Source organism: Neovison vison, chromosome 6, assembly GCF_020171115.1.
Source record: "Neovison vison isolate M4711 chromosome 6, ASM_NN_V1, whole genome shotgun sequence".
Lineage (NCBI taxonomy): Eukaryota > Metazoa > Chordata > Mammalia > Carnivora > Mustelidae > Neogale > Neogale vison.
In genome coordinates, this window is record NC_058096.1 from 119,074,607 (window position 1) to 119,088,848 (window position 14,242).

The window sequence follows — 14,242 nt, forward strand, 5'->3', positions numbered from 1 at the left end:
GTCACTTAAGTGCTATATAGATGCTAAATAACCCTTAGGGGTAAGTATTTTCACAGTGGAAAAAAAAAAAAGAAGAAGAAATGTCTGAAGCAAGTCAGTGCTCAGACTGAGGTGAGTTAGTGGCTTTGCCCCACTGGGATTTTTGCCCCTGAGCCCCTGCGCCAGCACTGTGCACCATGCTGTATGTCCATAGATGGGGGTTTTCTCCGGTTTTGCCTGATATTTCTCTCACACCACTTGAGCCTTAGTCATGCCTCCTGCTTCCCCATCACCAGTTCAAAACAGCCCTGTTTTCTCAAGTGTGTGTACGTATCTGTTTGGTGGCATCATTGATTGGAAGTGCTATGGGGGATCCTATCAATCCATTATTTCTCAAAGACTGATAGAGAGGGAGGGAGCCAGCAACCCTCACTAATTGACTAATCTGGTAGCCACCTAGCTGTGGCTCTCAGATGCTTAATAAGCCAAAGGCATAGATTCAGAAATCATTTAGACCAGAGGCAGAAACAGTGAAGATGAATCTATGCACAGAGGAAAAAGTGCTGGAGTTAGTCAAAGATTAGGCTAACAGGACCAGAGAAAATGAGTGAATGCGGAACGACCAGTCTACATTCTGTTGGACCGGGGAGGGGCTGCCTTTTGTTCTGGACTCCCAGGTTTCAGTGCACTGAGAGTGCTTTCTGATACCTAAGCTCAGTGGAGATACTGAATCTAGTGATTTAATTTTGCAATAGTCTCTGTTGGGTACTTAATATTCAACATGTATTGGGCATCAACCACAGGCCTTCCCATGGTCCACAAGAAACCCACAGACATGGTGTCTGTCCTGGAGCCAGTGAAGGATGGGGACAATTGAACAAGCATTTACGGTGAACTACACACTTGAAGATGAAAAGATAAAATGTATAGCATGGGAAACAGTGGAGAGAGCAAGGCTGAAGATCCAAGAGACTGAGACACCCGATAAAGTTAGGCTCTGAGAAGACAGAAGCTGGGAACAGAGCATGGGGAATGGAGCGCCCCATTCACTATAAAATAGGACATGGAGGGAAGCAGGAGCCCCATCTGTTAGGTCTGGTGGCTAGAAGCTAAACTCCTGGGTCAGAAAGGAAGTCATCATTGTCTGCCATGCATATGGTTTGAGATTTGAAGAATATTGAAGGTTTAAGCTTTTGCAAGGAGGCTTTTTTTTTTTTCTTTTTCTTTTTGACTGTTCTGAGTCTGCTTTTCCTGGAGGACAGTATGTACCTTTTTACTCTATAGATTCAAATCTTCTTTCATTTCATTTAATTTTTTAAAAATTTCATCTTTATTTTCATCTTTAGTTTTCCTCTCTAGGAATGCCAATTATGTATATGTTTGTCCTCAGTATTACCACTTTTTCTCTACTCCTTAATTTTTTATTTCCTTGTCTTTTTCTCATTTCTGCCCACTGTGTTTTTTATGGCGCTGGCAACAATATCCCTTGTCCCTTATGCTCCTTTCATTTTTGTTCTCTTTTCTGTGATTTTACTTTTCTTTGGTATCTTTCCTGAGCCCACAGCTGCCTTCAGTATCCAAAGACGGGATGACTCGACACTGAAACTCTGGATATAGCTGCAACTGCCTCTGAAGACGGAGGTCTCCATAACCTTGGTTTCTTTTCTTTCTTTCTTTCTTTTTTTCATAACCTTGGTTTCTTTTTTTTTTTTTTTTAAAGATTTTATTTATTTATTTGACAGAGAGATATCACAGTAGGCAGAGAGGCAGGCAGAGAGAGAGAGAGGGAAGCAGGCTCCCTGCTGAGCAGGGAGCCCGATGCGGGACTCGATCCCAGGACCCTGAGATCATGACCTGAGCTGAAGGCAGCGGCTAAACCCACTGAGCCACCCAGGCGCCCCATAACCTTGGTTTCTTTTTTTTTTTTTTTCTTTTATTCTTTTTTTAATCAAAGAATAATTGACATACGATATTGAATTTGTTTCAAGTGTACAACATAGTGATTTCGTAGATATATACATCACAAAATGGTCACCACAATAAGTCTAGTTACCTTCTAACACCATGCAAAGTTGTTGCAATATTACTGACTATATTCCCTATCCTGTATAATATAACCCTGTCTGGATGACTGAACCTCATTATCCATCACCTGTCTGCCTCCCTGCTGATAACCTTGGTTTCTAATAGCAGTAGCAGAAGCAGCAGCAGCTGACAGATGGGCTCTGCTTCACAGCTGCTTCTAAATATCCTGAGAGTGCATCTGACTGACAGAACCCAATTGACATCCAGGATCCTAACTGCAAGGAAATCTCAGAAATGTAGTTTTAAGCTTTATACCCTCTATACCCAGAAGGAGGAAGGAATGGAGATGGAGTGAGCTAACTCAGAGTATCCACCATGGTTTTCTAGGTTGCAAATACCTTTTACAAGTTTATTGTTTGTTAGATGAAAGTTTTAGCTCTTTAGATGATTTCTTCTATGGTTTTCATCTTTGGTGTTATGCTTAGAAAAACGTCCTTACCCCTATTATATATTTTTTTCACTTTTGAAAGATAGCTTGAATTTTTTCTTCAGAGAATTACAGAGCACAAATAATAGAAATAATTTATAGTTCTACCACTCTTTAAAATATTACATACAGAAAGAAGTAAAAATGCTCCTGCTTCTTCTGGCCCCTCCATTTCTATCCTTCCAAAGGTAACCTGGAGGGCCTCAGTTCGGTACATAGTCTTTGTTAAATAACAAAATTCAAGGGGCACCTGGCTGGTTCAGTCAGTGGAACATGCAACTCTTGATCTCAGGGTTGTGAGTTCAAGCCCCACGTTGTGTGTAAAGATTATGTTGTTGTTGTTTTTAATCTAAAACAAAACAAAAATCAACTGACTAAATTTGAAGATCTAATTGGCTTTATTCAAAGATTCATGAATCAGGCAACATTCCATCCAGCAAATAAAAAGGAGCTCCAAAAAGCTGTACAAAATGGAAGGATTTTGTAGGCAGAAGGGGATGGGGAAAGAAAGGACATTTCTAGCAAAGAAGGATTGTTTCAGGCAGGGTTACCATGCTTTGGGGAAAGACGGGAGTTTATCAGGTGGATTACCTCACTAGTGCTGACCAGGTAATTCAGATTGACTAGTTGGTTATAATCCTGGGAAAGGCTGAAAGAGCCATTAGGTTAGGTTAGTATTAAGTCTTGGTTAAGTTAAGTCTGATGTGGGGCTTAATAAAAATACTCCATTTTTGGCCTGTTTTTTCTTTTCTAACACTTTTCAAACTTGATTATTATGTACAAACATAAATTTAGATGAGGTACACAATTACTAAAAATAAAAACGATATCACTGTACTCAGTGTTTGGTATCTTATAGTTATTACTTACAGGTTCAACAGTCATCTTTCCAGGTCTGTAAACTTAGATTTGTAATGAATTTTTGGTACCCATCACTCATTTAGCCATTCCCCTACTGCCCCTACTGATGGGCATTTATGTTATTTCCAGTTTAACTATTCACCTATATTTTATTCTGGTTTTTTAAATTTTTACATTTTATTCTTTTTTTTTTTTAAAGATTTTATTTATTTGACAGAAAGAGAACAGGAGGAAGGAACAGGGAGGCAGGCAGACGGAGGAGGAAGCTGGCTCCCTACTGAGCAGAGAGCCCAATGTGGGGCTCGATCCCAGGACTCTGAGATCATGACCTGAACTGAAGGCAGAGGCTTAACCCACTGAGCCAGCCAGGCGCCCCTACATTTTATTCTTTACATTTTATTTATTTACATTTAATTGTACATTTTATTCTTTAATATGCCAGGAATTTTTTTTTTTTTTTAAGAGAGAATGTGCATTGAGGGTAGGAAGAACAGACAGAGGGAGAAAGAGTATCTTAAGCCCGCTCCACATGCAACATGGAGCCCAATGTCGGACCTGATCTCACAACGCTGAGATCATGACCTGTGCTGAAATCAAGAGTCAGATTCTTTTTTTTTTTTTTTTAAAGATTTTATTTATTTTATTTGACAGAGAGATCACAAGCAGACAGAGAGGCAGGCAGAGAGAGAGGAGGAAGCAGGCTCCCTGCTGAGCGAGAGCCTGATGCGGGACTCGATCCCAGGACCCTGGGATCATGACCTGAGCCGAAGGCAGCGGCTTAACCCACTGAGCCACCCAGGCGCCCCAAGAGTCAGATTCTTAATCAACTGAGCCATCCAGGTGCCCCAACAGGAATTAATTTTGACATTTGGTCTGGGGAAAGATTCTAACTTAGTTTTTTTCCCAAGTACAATTCTAATGTCATTTATTAAACCACTAGAAATAGATTTTTGAAGAGTCATGGAAGACACTCGCATGAAAAAGAAAGCAAAATGGCCAAATGCCAACAAGAATCCAAACATAAAAATCCAAAACTCACCTCTTCTCAGAAAGAGCCCCAAAGGGGGCTCTTCTCAGCCCCCCCCCCCCAAAGGGGGCTCCTGGGTGGCTCAGTGGGTTAAGCCTCTGCCTTCTGCTCAGGTCATGATCCCGGGGTCCTGGGATCGAGACCCGCATCGGGCTCTCTGCTCTGCGGGGAGCCTGCTTCCTCCCCTCACTCTCTGCCTGCCTCTCTGCCTACTTGTGATTTCTCTCTCTCTCTCTGTCAAATAAATAAAATCTTAAAAAGCAAAAAAAATTTAAAAAATAGAAATTAGCCCCCTTCTTTTCCAGGTTCATATATATCTTTCTCATCATTAAAGAGCAGCATGGCTTTGAGGTTGGCCTAGTCCTATGGGGCTGCATGCTTCAGCTCTGCTCTGGCTCCCTTTCTCAGTGGTTAAACTGGGTTAAAGGGCTGACCCTACAAATTACTCACTGCTACGTACTGAGTGATTCTTTAGGCATATTGTACCCTAGCTGGTTTCCCCTCATAGCATATTTGGAAGACAGAGACAAACAAAGGAAACCTGAAAAAGAAAGATGATTTGAACACACTATCCACCAATGCAGAAAAGATTTTGTGTGTCATGTAGTGTGTACGTGTATTTTGGGGAATCAACATAAGGTATGTTAAAAAGAAAACCACAGACCCAAAATGGTAACTCTTGAGCCAGGCCAAGTCACCAAACCAGAGCATAATACCTAACCTAATTTCAGTTCTAACCTCCCTGAGAAATCTTTTGGTCGCCTGTTGCCTAGGCCTTTCCATCCCCCAAAGGAAGAGGAGATAATCTGCATAACAAGACCTCTGCCCTTCTCCATCTATGAAGGTGAACTTGTCTAAAACAGTCCTTTCTTGTCTTTTTGCTAACAATTTCCTTCCTATGAACTCCCCTCTACTTGTTAGATGGATGTTGCCAGATTCATGAATTGCTTAATAAAACCAATTAGATCTTCAAATTTACTCATTTGAATTTTGTTTTTTAACATGTGGTAAATAATAGCAAACTCTTTGGTAGCAGAGAGATCTGGCTTTAAGACTTGAGTTAGTTTTTTGTGACTCAGAGTCTTTATAAATTATAGCTCAAGGGGCACCTGGGTGGCTCAGTTGGTTAAGTGTCCAACTCTTGACTTCAGCTCAGGTCACCCTCGCAGGGTTGTGAGAACAAGCCCCATGTGGGACATGGAGCCTGCTTCAGATTCTCTCTCTCCCTCTTTTTCTGTCCCCCCTAAAAAAATTGTAGCTCAAAAAAATTTTATCTTTCTCTCAGTGGAGTTAATAGCATTCATTCTAAAGTAGGAAAAATGTTCATTAAAGATTTATCAGTCAGGGTTCAGTTACAAGAAGCAGAAACCACTTTTTTAAGCTGTGAGTGATTTATTACGGGAACAAGGTGTTTTATAGGACACTTGGAAGAACTTGAGAAAGGGGCTCTATGGTAGTTCTGTAAGAATGTCTTCCAGAACAAGCCTGGAGAACTGGGCTCCATCGGAGCTGCTGTCTCTTCCACAAGAAGGGAAAGGTAGAGAGTCAGGAAGTAGAGAGTCAGGAAACTGCTCTGTCAGCTGCAGTGACTTTGCCCTGCTTGCCATGCACATTGCTAGTGACGAGTTCCAAGAGCAATGCAGAAGAACATCCCATGTCTCCATGATAAATTTCTTGCAGAAAATTGCCCAGGCATCCAAAGTGACTGCCGTCCCAGCCCTACAGGAGTGAATCTAGACAATGAATCTAACCCATATGTAGAACTTCACTATATGTCCATCACAAAAGGAATTCAGGTCAAAACCACAGAAAAGAGTTTTCCATCCAGTAGCCAAATTAACATTGTGGGGATTTTGTGCATTCAGAAATTTGTATGCAAATATAGTCGACAAGCACTATGTAAATAAGGGTATAGTGATTAACGGTTATACTTAGAAGCATTATTTTCTTTAGAGGGCAGGAAGGGACAGGGGAGAGGGTGAGAGAGAATCTTAAGCAGGCTCCACATTCAGCATGGAGCCTGACAGGGGACTTAATCTCACAAACTGAGATCATGACCTGAGCTGAAATCAAGAGTCAGATGCTTAATCAACTGTGTCACCCAGGTGCCTTTAGAGGCATTATTAGAAGAGAGGCAGGGAGCAGGCCCTTACTCCCCCCATTAGCCCACACTTGCCAAATTCAATTCTGTCTCAAGTCTCAGCCCAGGTATCACCTGTTGCAGAAAGCCTTTCCCTGGCCTTTTGACCTCCACATCTTAGTGTGGGATGAAGACTTCTCTGCTCCCTTGCTGGATGGTAATTCTATGTTTGGTAGTTTGTCTTCCTCTTTATGCTGTGAGCAACTCTAAAGGCAGGTGGCTTTTGTTATTTTCCCCAGCATATGGAGAGGTGGTTAATAAATGTAAAATAGAAAATTCTTCTTTATCCCTATGATTGTAAAGAAAGATTTGTTTTTTCCTTCTATCTGTGGTCCCTGGGAGAGGTGGAACCAGTAGGTCCCAGCTCTTGGGGGAGAGCTGGTGCTGATGCTGAAATAACCCGTCTTTGGTCAAGGTGCACTTTGGTCCACCGATTCTATAAAATATGTATTGGTTTTCTCATCACTCAGTATTTAAAAGACAACTCTCCCTAGTGTTCTGTATACCCCCATGGCATCATGGAAACAGATCACAAATATTTGCTGGTGGCAAAACCTCTCTCCAACATGATTTCCATAAAAATGAAAAAGTGACTACAGAGTACGTTAAATTTTCCATTAAGTGAGTCCCCTCCCTACATTGGCTGAAATTCAGCCCAGGCTTCATAGCTAAGCCAAACACCCACCAAGGGACACAACTGTGGTCTTCTTAACCCATCCAGAGACTCTGTTCCCATTTGGACCTTTCTCCTCTGGAAGGGTTCATCCTTTTTGAACACGAAGTATTCAGCCAGAACGCTATGTTGCACACCACCCTGCAACACCACCATCCCCAAACTGTGTGAAGTGATAATAATGTCAGTTATACCACAGCTCTCCAGGAAAATGGAAAGAACCACTGGATCCCTGGAGAATACACTGGCAAAAATGAGTCTCAACAGAGGGCAGATTTGGCTATCTGTGAATCCAGTTCCCAGGGCCTCAATATTTTAGAAACCACCCTGGCGGAAAAGATAAATAGGGAGAGGAGAGAAAACACCAGAAGGGTGAAAAAATAGAAGACTAGAAGATCAAGGGAAGAGCTATGGGTAAGAATTTCAGTGGATTCTTCTCAGGAGAGAAGGGGCAAGCGGGTAGAGTGATGGCTTAAAGCATTGGTGGTTTCAGGGAAGTTCTCAAAAACACGTTAGTCTCACAGCCACACTTCTGGTCACAAATGGACCCAAGATTTTATAAATCTCAAGCCTAACTTTGATATTTCCTTGTTTAAAAAAAAAAAAGGCAGTATGTATCTCTGCTGTTGAACAGAGGTGTTTATCCATTTTTTCAAAAGATTTTTTAAATTTATTTGAGAAAGAGCACAAATGGAGGGGAAAGGCAGAGAGAGAAAGGGAGAAGCAGACTCCCTACTGAGGAGGGAGCCCAATGTGGGGCTTGATCCCAAGACCCCGGGATCATGACCTGAGCTGAAAGCAGAAGTCCAACTGACCGAGCCACACAGGTGCTCCTGTATTTATCCATTTTAAAACTATCACATTCCCGTGGCACCTGGGTGGCTCAGTGGGTTAAAGCCTCTGCCTTTGGCTCAGGTCATGATCCCAGAGTCCTGGGATCAAGCCCTGCATTGGGCTCTCTGCTCAGCGGGGAGTCTGCTTCCCCCCGCCCCCCGCCCTTCCCGTTTGCCTCTCTGCCTACTTATGATCTCTGTCTGTCAAATAAATTAATTAAAAAAAAAAAAACTACCACATTCCCTACTAGACAGATATGATTTGTTGCCATTATAATGTTATAATGAGATAACATTATTTTCCTGGTTATGCTGTACCCAGCATGGGCAGAAATGCATCCTAAGTCAATTAAAGACAATATAACCAACCTATGCACGTTAAAGAATATTGCAACATCACAATCTGTTATAACTTGCTCAAATACTAATATGCAACAGTAGATGGAGAGGAGCAAAGGATATTTCTAGTCAACCAATATGATGCAATTGCCATCACGTTACTTAAGTAGATTTTTTGGTTTTGTTTTTTATTTATTTTTTAGTAATCTCTACACCCAACATGGGGCTTGAACCCATGACCCTGAGGTCAAGGAGTCAGCCAGGCACCTGGTATTATTTCTCTGTATCAGACAACAACAGGTGAGACATTCTACTTTGCATAGCCAGATACATTTGGAAATTTCACTCATCTATGCCAAAGGGACAATATATTTCCTAATCAAGTGAAACATGACATTGTCTCAACTGGGGATCTGAGTATTTATTTTTCTCTAGAAAATGAAGTACAACAGACACACAAATACATAGTTTTATATAATGGAGTCATGAAACCCATTTTATTTATTTGACAGACAGATCACAAGTAGGCAGAGAGGCAGGCAGAGAGAGAGAGGAGGAGGAGGCAGGCTCCCTGCTGAGAGAGAGCCTGATGTGAGGCTTGATCCCAGGACCCTGGGATCATGACCTGAGCCGAAGGCAGAGGCTTTAACCACTGAGCCACCCAGGTGCCCCATGAAACCCATTTTTATCATCTTTTGTTTTTCATTAAATAGATCATGGACATGTTTTCTTGATAGTGTACATAATCAACATCATAATTTTTAAAGACTGTATTGTGTTCATTGTACCTGAGCAGCATAATTTATTTTACTAATTCCCTATTTTTCCTAAAGATTTTATTTATTTATTTGAGAGAGTGAGCGAGAGCATGAGAGGGGAGGTCAGAGGGGAACCAGACTTCCCGTGCAGCTGGGAGCCCAGTGCAGGACTCCATGCTGGGACTCCGGGATCATGACCTGAGCTGAAAGCAGTCACCCAACTGAGCCACCCAGGTGCCCACCAATTCCTTATTGATGGATATGTAGGCTGTTTCAACTGGGAACATCCTTGTACAGATATGTTTTTCACATTTCTCTGATTATCTCCTTAGGATAGATTCTTAGAAGAGCAATTAATGAAATAAAATCACAAATCATATTAAAATGTGAATATAGCGGGGAGTGGAGAGTTATTGTTTAATGTGAAGAGTTTCAATTTGAGATGGTAAAAACGTTCTAGAGATGGTGGTGATCATTGCACAGCAGTGTCAGTGTGCTTAATGCCTCTGAACCGTATACTTAAAATAGTTCAATGGTAAGTTTTATATTGTGTATATTTTATCACAGTAAAAAATAAAAGTAAATGTGAATACCTACATGCAGACTGCCCTCTACTGGATTAAATAACTCATTTCGCCTCACAACCACTAACCATGAATGTCATCTAAAAGAAATTTTTTGTTACCTCTTTTCACATCCTGATTAGTCAACCATATTTCTTCTTTTTGATGTTTATATTCAGTTTTGACCATTTTTCCATTAGAGGTGTTTGCCTTTTTCTTGCTGATTTGCAAGTAAGTGCATTTTGCATATTAAGAATAGAAGCCCTTTGCCTATCATTGCTATTTGCCTTTAGGGATTTCCTCTTCTGGGAGCTCCTCAGCCCTGACCCTGACACCCCAATATCCCCTTGCTCTATGTTCTGTACCCCCATAGAGCTCTATCCTCTGTGCCAGTTTTCTATGATAGTGATTTCAAAGCAGGGGGTTTGAACAGTTCCTTAAAGGTCTTCCCTTTTCTCATTTATACACCCTAGAGAAGAATGTGGAAAATCGGAATAAATTTGAGTAAGATTAATAATTTCCTCCTCTCCTCCTCCCCATTTCACAACCTCACATTTCCTGGATTTCCAGACCAGCCTTCCCTTGTACCTCCCAAGTGGAAGTCTCCCTTGCTGAATTCAGAAATGTGATCATAACAGAACAAATACAGAGCTTAGGCCTGGCCTGTCAGTATCGGACAGGTGGGAGGATTTGGGGAGGAGACTTTGCTTCATATCCCATTACTGGCAAGTATCCTCATCTGAAAAAGGAGGATGATTTACCAATCGCGTGGGTTTGTGAAAGGAAAGAAGGGCTGATTGAGATAATTTATATGAGCAGCATCACGTCTGGCATATGGTGGCTATTATTGTCACTATTGTGTTATTCCTACGATGATTATGATGATGATGGTGATGTTGATGATGGCTCTCACTATCTTGCCAGGTCACTGTAAATGAGACATGCAAAAGGAAAAACAGCATGAGTAATAAAGCACAGAATCAAAAACGACACACCTACACCCATACACTCATAGCCCTCAGTTTGGCAGTTTTGTTCTCTGTAGTGTACTTTTCAGTAAGGTATAGAATGAGTACATGAGACATGATCAAACACTCTCAGAACACACAGTTTAGATGACAAGATTCTATTCATCTTCCCTATGGCTTCTGATGCCTCATTGTTCGCCTTCATCACTCAGTCCCTTTGGGATAACTCTCAGAGGCAGTTAGCCTCTTTGCTTTCCTAACCTTTGTATATTTGTACTTCTCTTACCTCTGTCCAATTCTCTTTGTTTGGGTTTTGCTTTTCTCTTTGTGCATTCTGGTTTTTCGTGCCTTGTGCACATGTTCTCCTTTCCTTCTCCCCTCTCTCGTCCTCCTTTCCTACAGGTCTCCTTCCTGTAGGGATCTTGTGACCTTGTGATCTTGTGACCTTCACTTCCATACCTCTGTGGTTGATGTTGCCTCCATCAGTGCATCTGTTTTAATGGCCAGCTTCGCATAGATCACACTGGACGCCAGTGTCATGATACCAGAGTTCTCAAAAATTCCCTGTTTAGAAGGGAGGCAGATGCCAGCATTAGGAAAGGACAGGGATAATGCATGCATAGCCCAAAATTAGAGAGCAAAGAACAGATTGAAGGAACACAACCCTCCTGAAGTCACCATCACAGTCTCGTGCTCACTGTGAAGGCAGACAGGGAATACATCAGCCCCTCCACTGTCACTGCCTCCCCTTATCTACTTTCAGTCTCATGGCCCCCCATTTCATTCTACTCCAGTGGGTCTTAAAGTGCTGCACTTATTAGAAGTGCACATTCTTGGGTCCCACCCCAGACCTACTGAATCAGAAACTTCGGGGACAGGTAAGGGCCCCACAGTCTGCATTCTGACAAAGTCCTCTGAGTGACACTGTGACCAAGTTTGTAAACCTCTGCCCTAAACTCTCTTGTGCTTTTTACCAGCATCTTACCTGGTAAAATCCTAACTCTGGAGGAACCCAGTTTTCTAGGCCCTACCTGCACCTGGGCAGCTGAGCCCAGCTGGAGAAAAGCATTCAGCTGGGTATTAATTGGTGTCATTGTAAACTCAGTCACTATCCTCTATGGGATTCTGCCCAGCAATCATCTTTCTCCAATTACTTACTCTTCCATTCTTAGAGTTGCCAGAATTAGCAAGCAAAAAACAGAAACAAAAACAAAACACCAGGATGCCCAGTCAAATGTGAATTATAGAGAAACCTGCACTAAAAAATTGTTTATTGTTTATCTGAAATTCCCATTTGACTGAGCATCTTATATTTTTATTTGTTAAGTCTGGAAGCCCTAATGAGGAGGTATATATAGTCAGCAGGCAGGCAGTGGGGAAGAGAAGCCGGGTCTAGGGTGGAAGAGAGCCGGCCTGTGCTGGATCCAAAAGATGAAATGAAACGGGGACCGTCCTTGTTGCCTCCAGCCTTGATGGTACGGATGCCCTGCGGAAGCTGGGACCCTTCGTCAGAGCGCTAACCCCACACTCCTGGCCCAGAAGCCAGAGATGCTGGAGGAGGATACAGGGAAGCCGGAGGAGTGGTAGGCCTGGCTGCTTCCTCACAAAAATAAATGACAACACGTGCAAGCTACACAACGGCTGTCCCTTCACTTCTGTCCTCGGTCTCAGGAAACTCTCACGGATCCTCCTAACTGGAAACACCCATGGAAAGGAACGGGGAAGAGTAGCTCAACCTAAGCCAAGTGACACATTATAACCTACCACACTTGTTCTCCATTTTGAAAAGAGGCCCAATGGGCACCGGGCTGGCTCAGTCAGGGGAGCATGTAACTCTTGATCTCCACTTGTGAGTTTGAGCTTCACGTTGGGTGTAGAGATTACTTATTTAAAAATCCTTTAGGGCGCCTGGGTGGCTCAGTGGGTTAAGCCGCTGCCTTCGGCTCAGGTCATGATCTCAGGGTCCTGGGATCGAGTCCCACATCGGGCTCTCTGCTCGGCAGGGAGCCTGCTTCCCTCTCTCTCTCTCTGCCTACCTCTATGCCTGCTTGTGATCTCTCTCTGTCAAATAAATAAATAAAATCTTTAAATAAATAAATAAATAAAAACAAATAAAAATCCTTTAAAAACTTGTTTTAAATAGTAAGAGGCTCAATGTGGAGTGCCAAAGATAAGCGAATAAGTTACATAGAAAGAAATAGCTATCCTTTGTTGAATGCTCACTACTTAAGCATTTCTCATATATACTTTGTATATATATTTTGCTTACGTATATATAGAAATAGACCCATTACAAAAGCGATCTAATTTAATCCTCGTAACAATGTTACAAAGTTGGTATTACTCACACCAATGTATAGACAAAGAAAAGGTAGAAAGGTGGAGAAATTTTCCCATGAACACACAACATGCAAGGGGCAAAGCTATGGTTTGAAGCCGGGTCTCTTTATAGCCTGTGTTCCTAACCATTAAGGTCTGTGCACACCCAGCTTCCCAACAAACTGTAGACTGTATTTCCTACGCACTAAATCTGTACTCTGTCTGCGTGGGAAACCTTCATGCACCCGTGCTCCTCGTGACTCATACTTGACTCTCTAGGTTTGGGAACAAGTTCTTAAGGCTCTCATCACACTCCCCGAGAACTCACTTGAGTAGGAGTCCAGCCCCTCCACTTAGTGGTTCAGTGGCCCTGGGCAAGTTACTTAACTTTATCAGCCTCATCCTCCTCGTGAGGGCTGGGACTCCTACCTTACAAAATTGTGACGATTAGATGATACTGACTCTGGGAAAGTGTCTGGCATGGCCTGATCATCCTTGTCTTCTGCAAATGGGAATATCCCCCTTCCTCAGTGGATTTGCTACCACTGCCTACATCTAGGCTAAGGACTATAACTTTGGTCTTCATCTCTCCTCCCATCAGGACGGTATTTCCTGTTTCCCACCGGGAAACACAGCCACCCCCAAATCATCTTACATCTGAACCTCTATGCACAGTTGTTCAATACCATCTTCCCAGTCCTCAAGCTCACTTCCTTAAAATCATCTCCATTTCTTGTCTCCTTCTGCCTTGTTCAGACATTGTGGGTACAACATAACTGTTTTCTGAGGAAAACATCTTTCAATTCCTGATGCCATATTTTAAAAAGTATATTGGCAAACTTGAGTAAATCAGAGCAGAATGAACAGGGTGACGGAAGTCTGGAAAGTGGCCTAGTAGAATGAGGATATGTATATAAAGGAAATAGGGAGTTTTCTCCTTTAGAACAGAAGCCTAAATGTTGTCATTGGGAAGAGAAGGTCATTTCTTTGTGGGCTTTGAAGTGCAGACTTGATCCATTGGAAGCGGATTTCTGCTGAACGTAAGGACATAAGGATGACTAGGGTGCAGTCATTTGGAGTTCTCTGTCCCTATCTCATCAACTTGTTCTTTCATTCTCATTCCTGCCTAGAGGATGATTTCAGCAAAAAGATATATTCAACTTCTATGAGAATCTTAGGAAAACAGCTTGCTAAGCTTCAAATATGACACATACCAGCACCTCAGTTGAGTGACCCTAGACCCACTGGAATCATATGCTACCCATTTTGG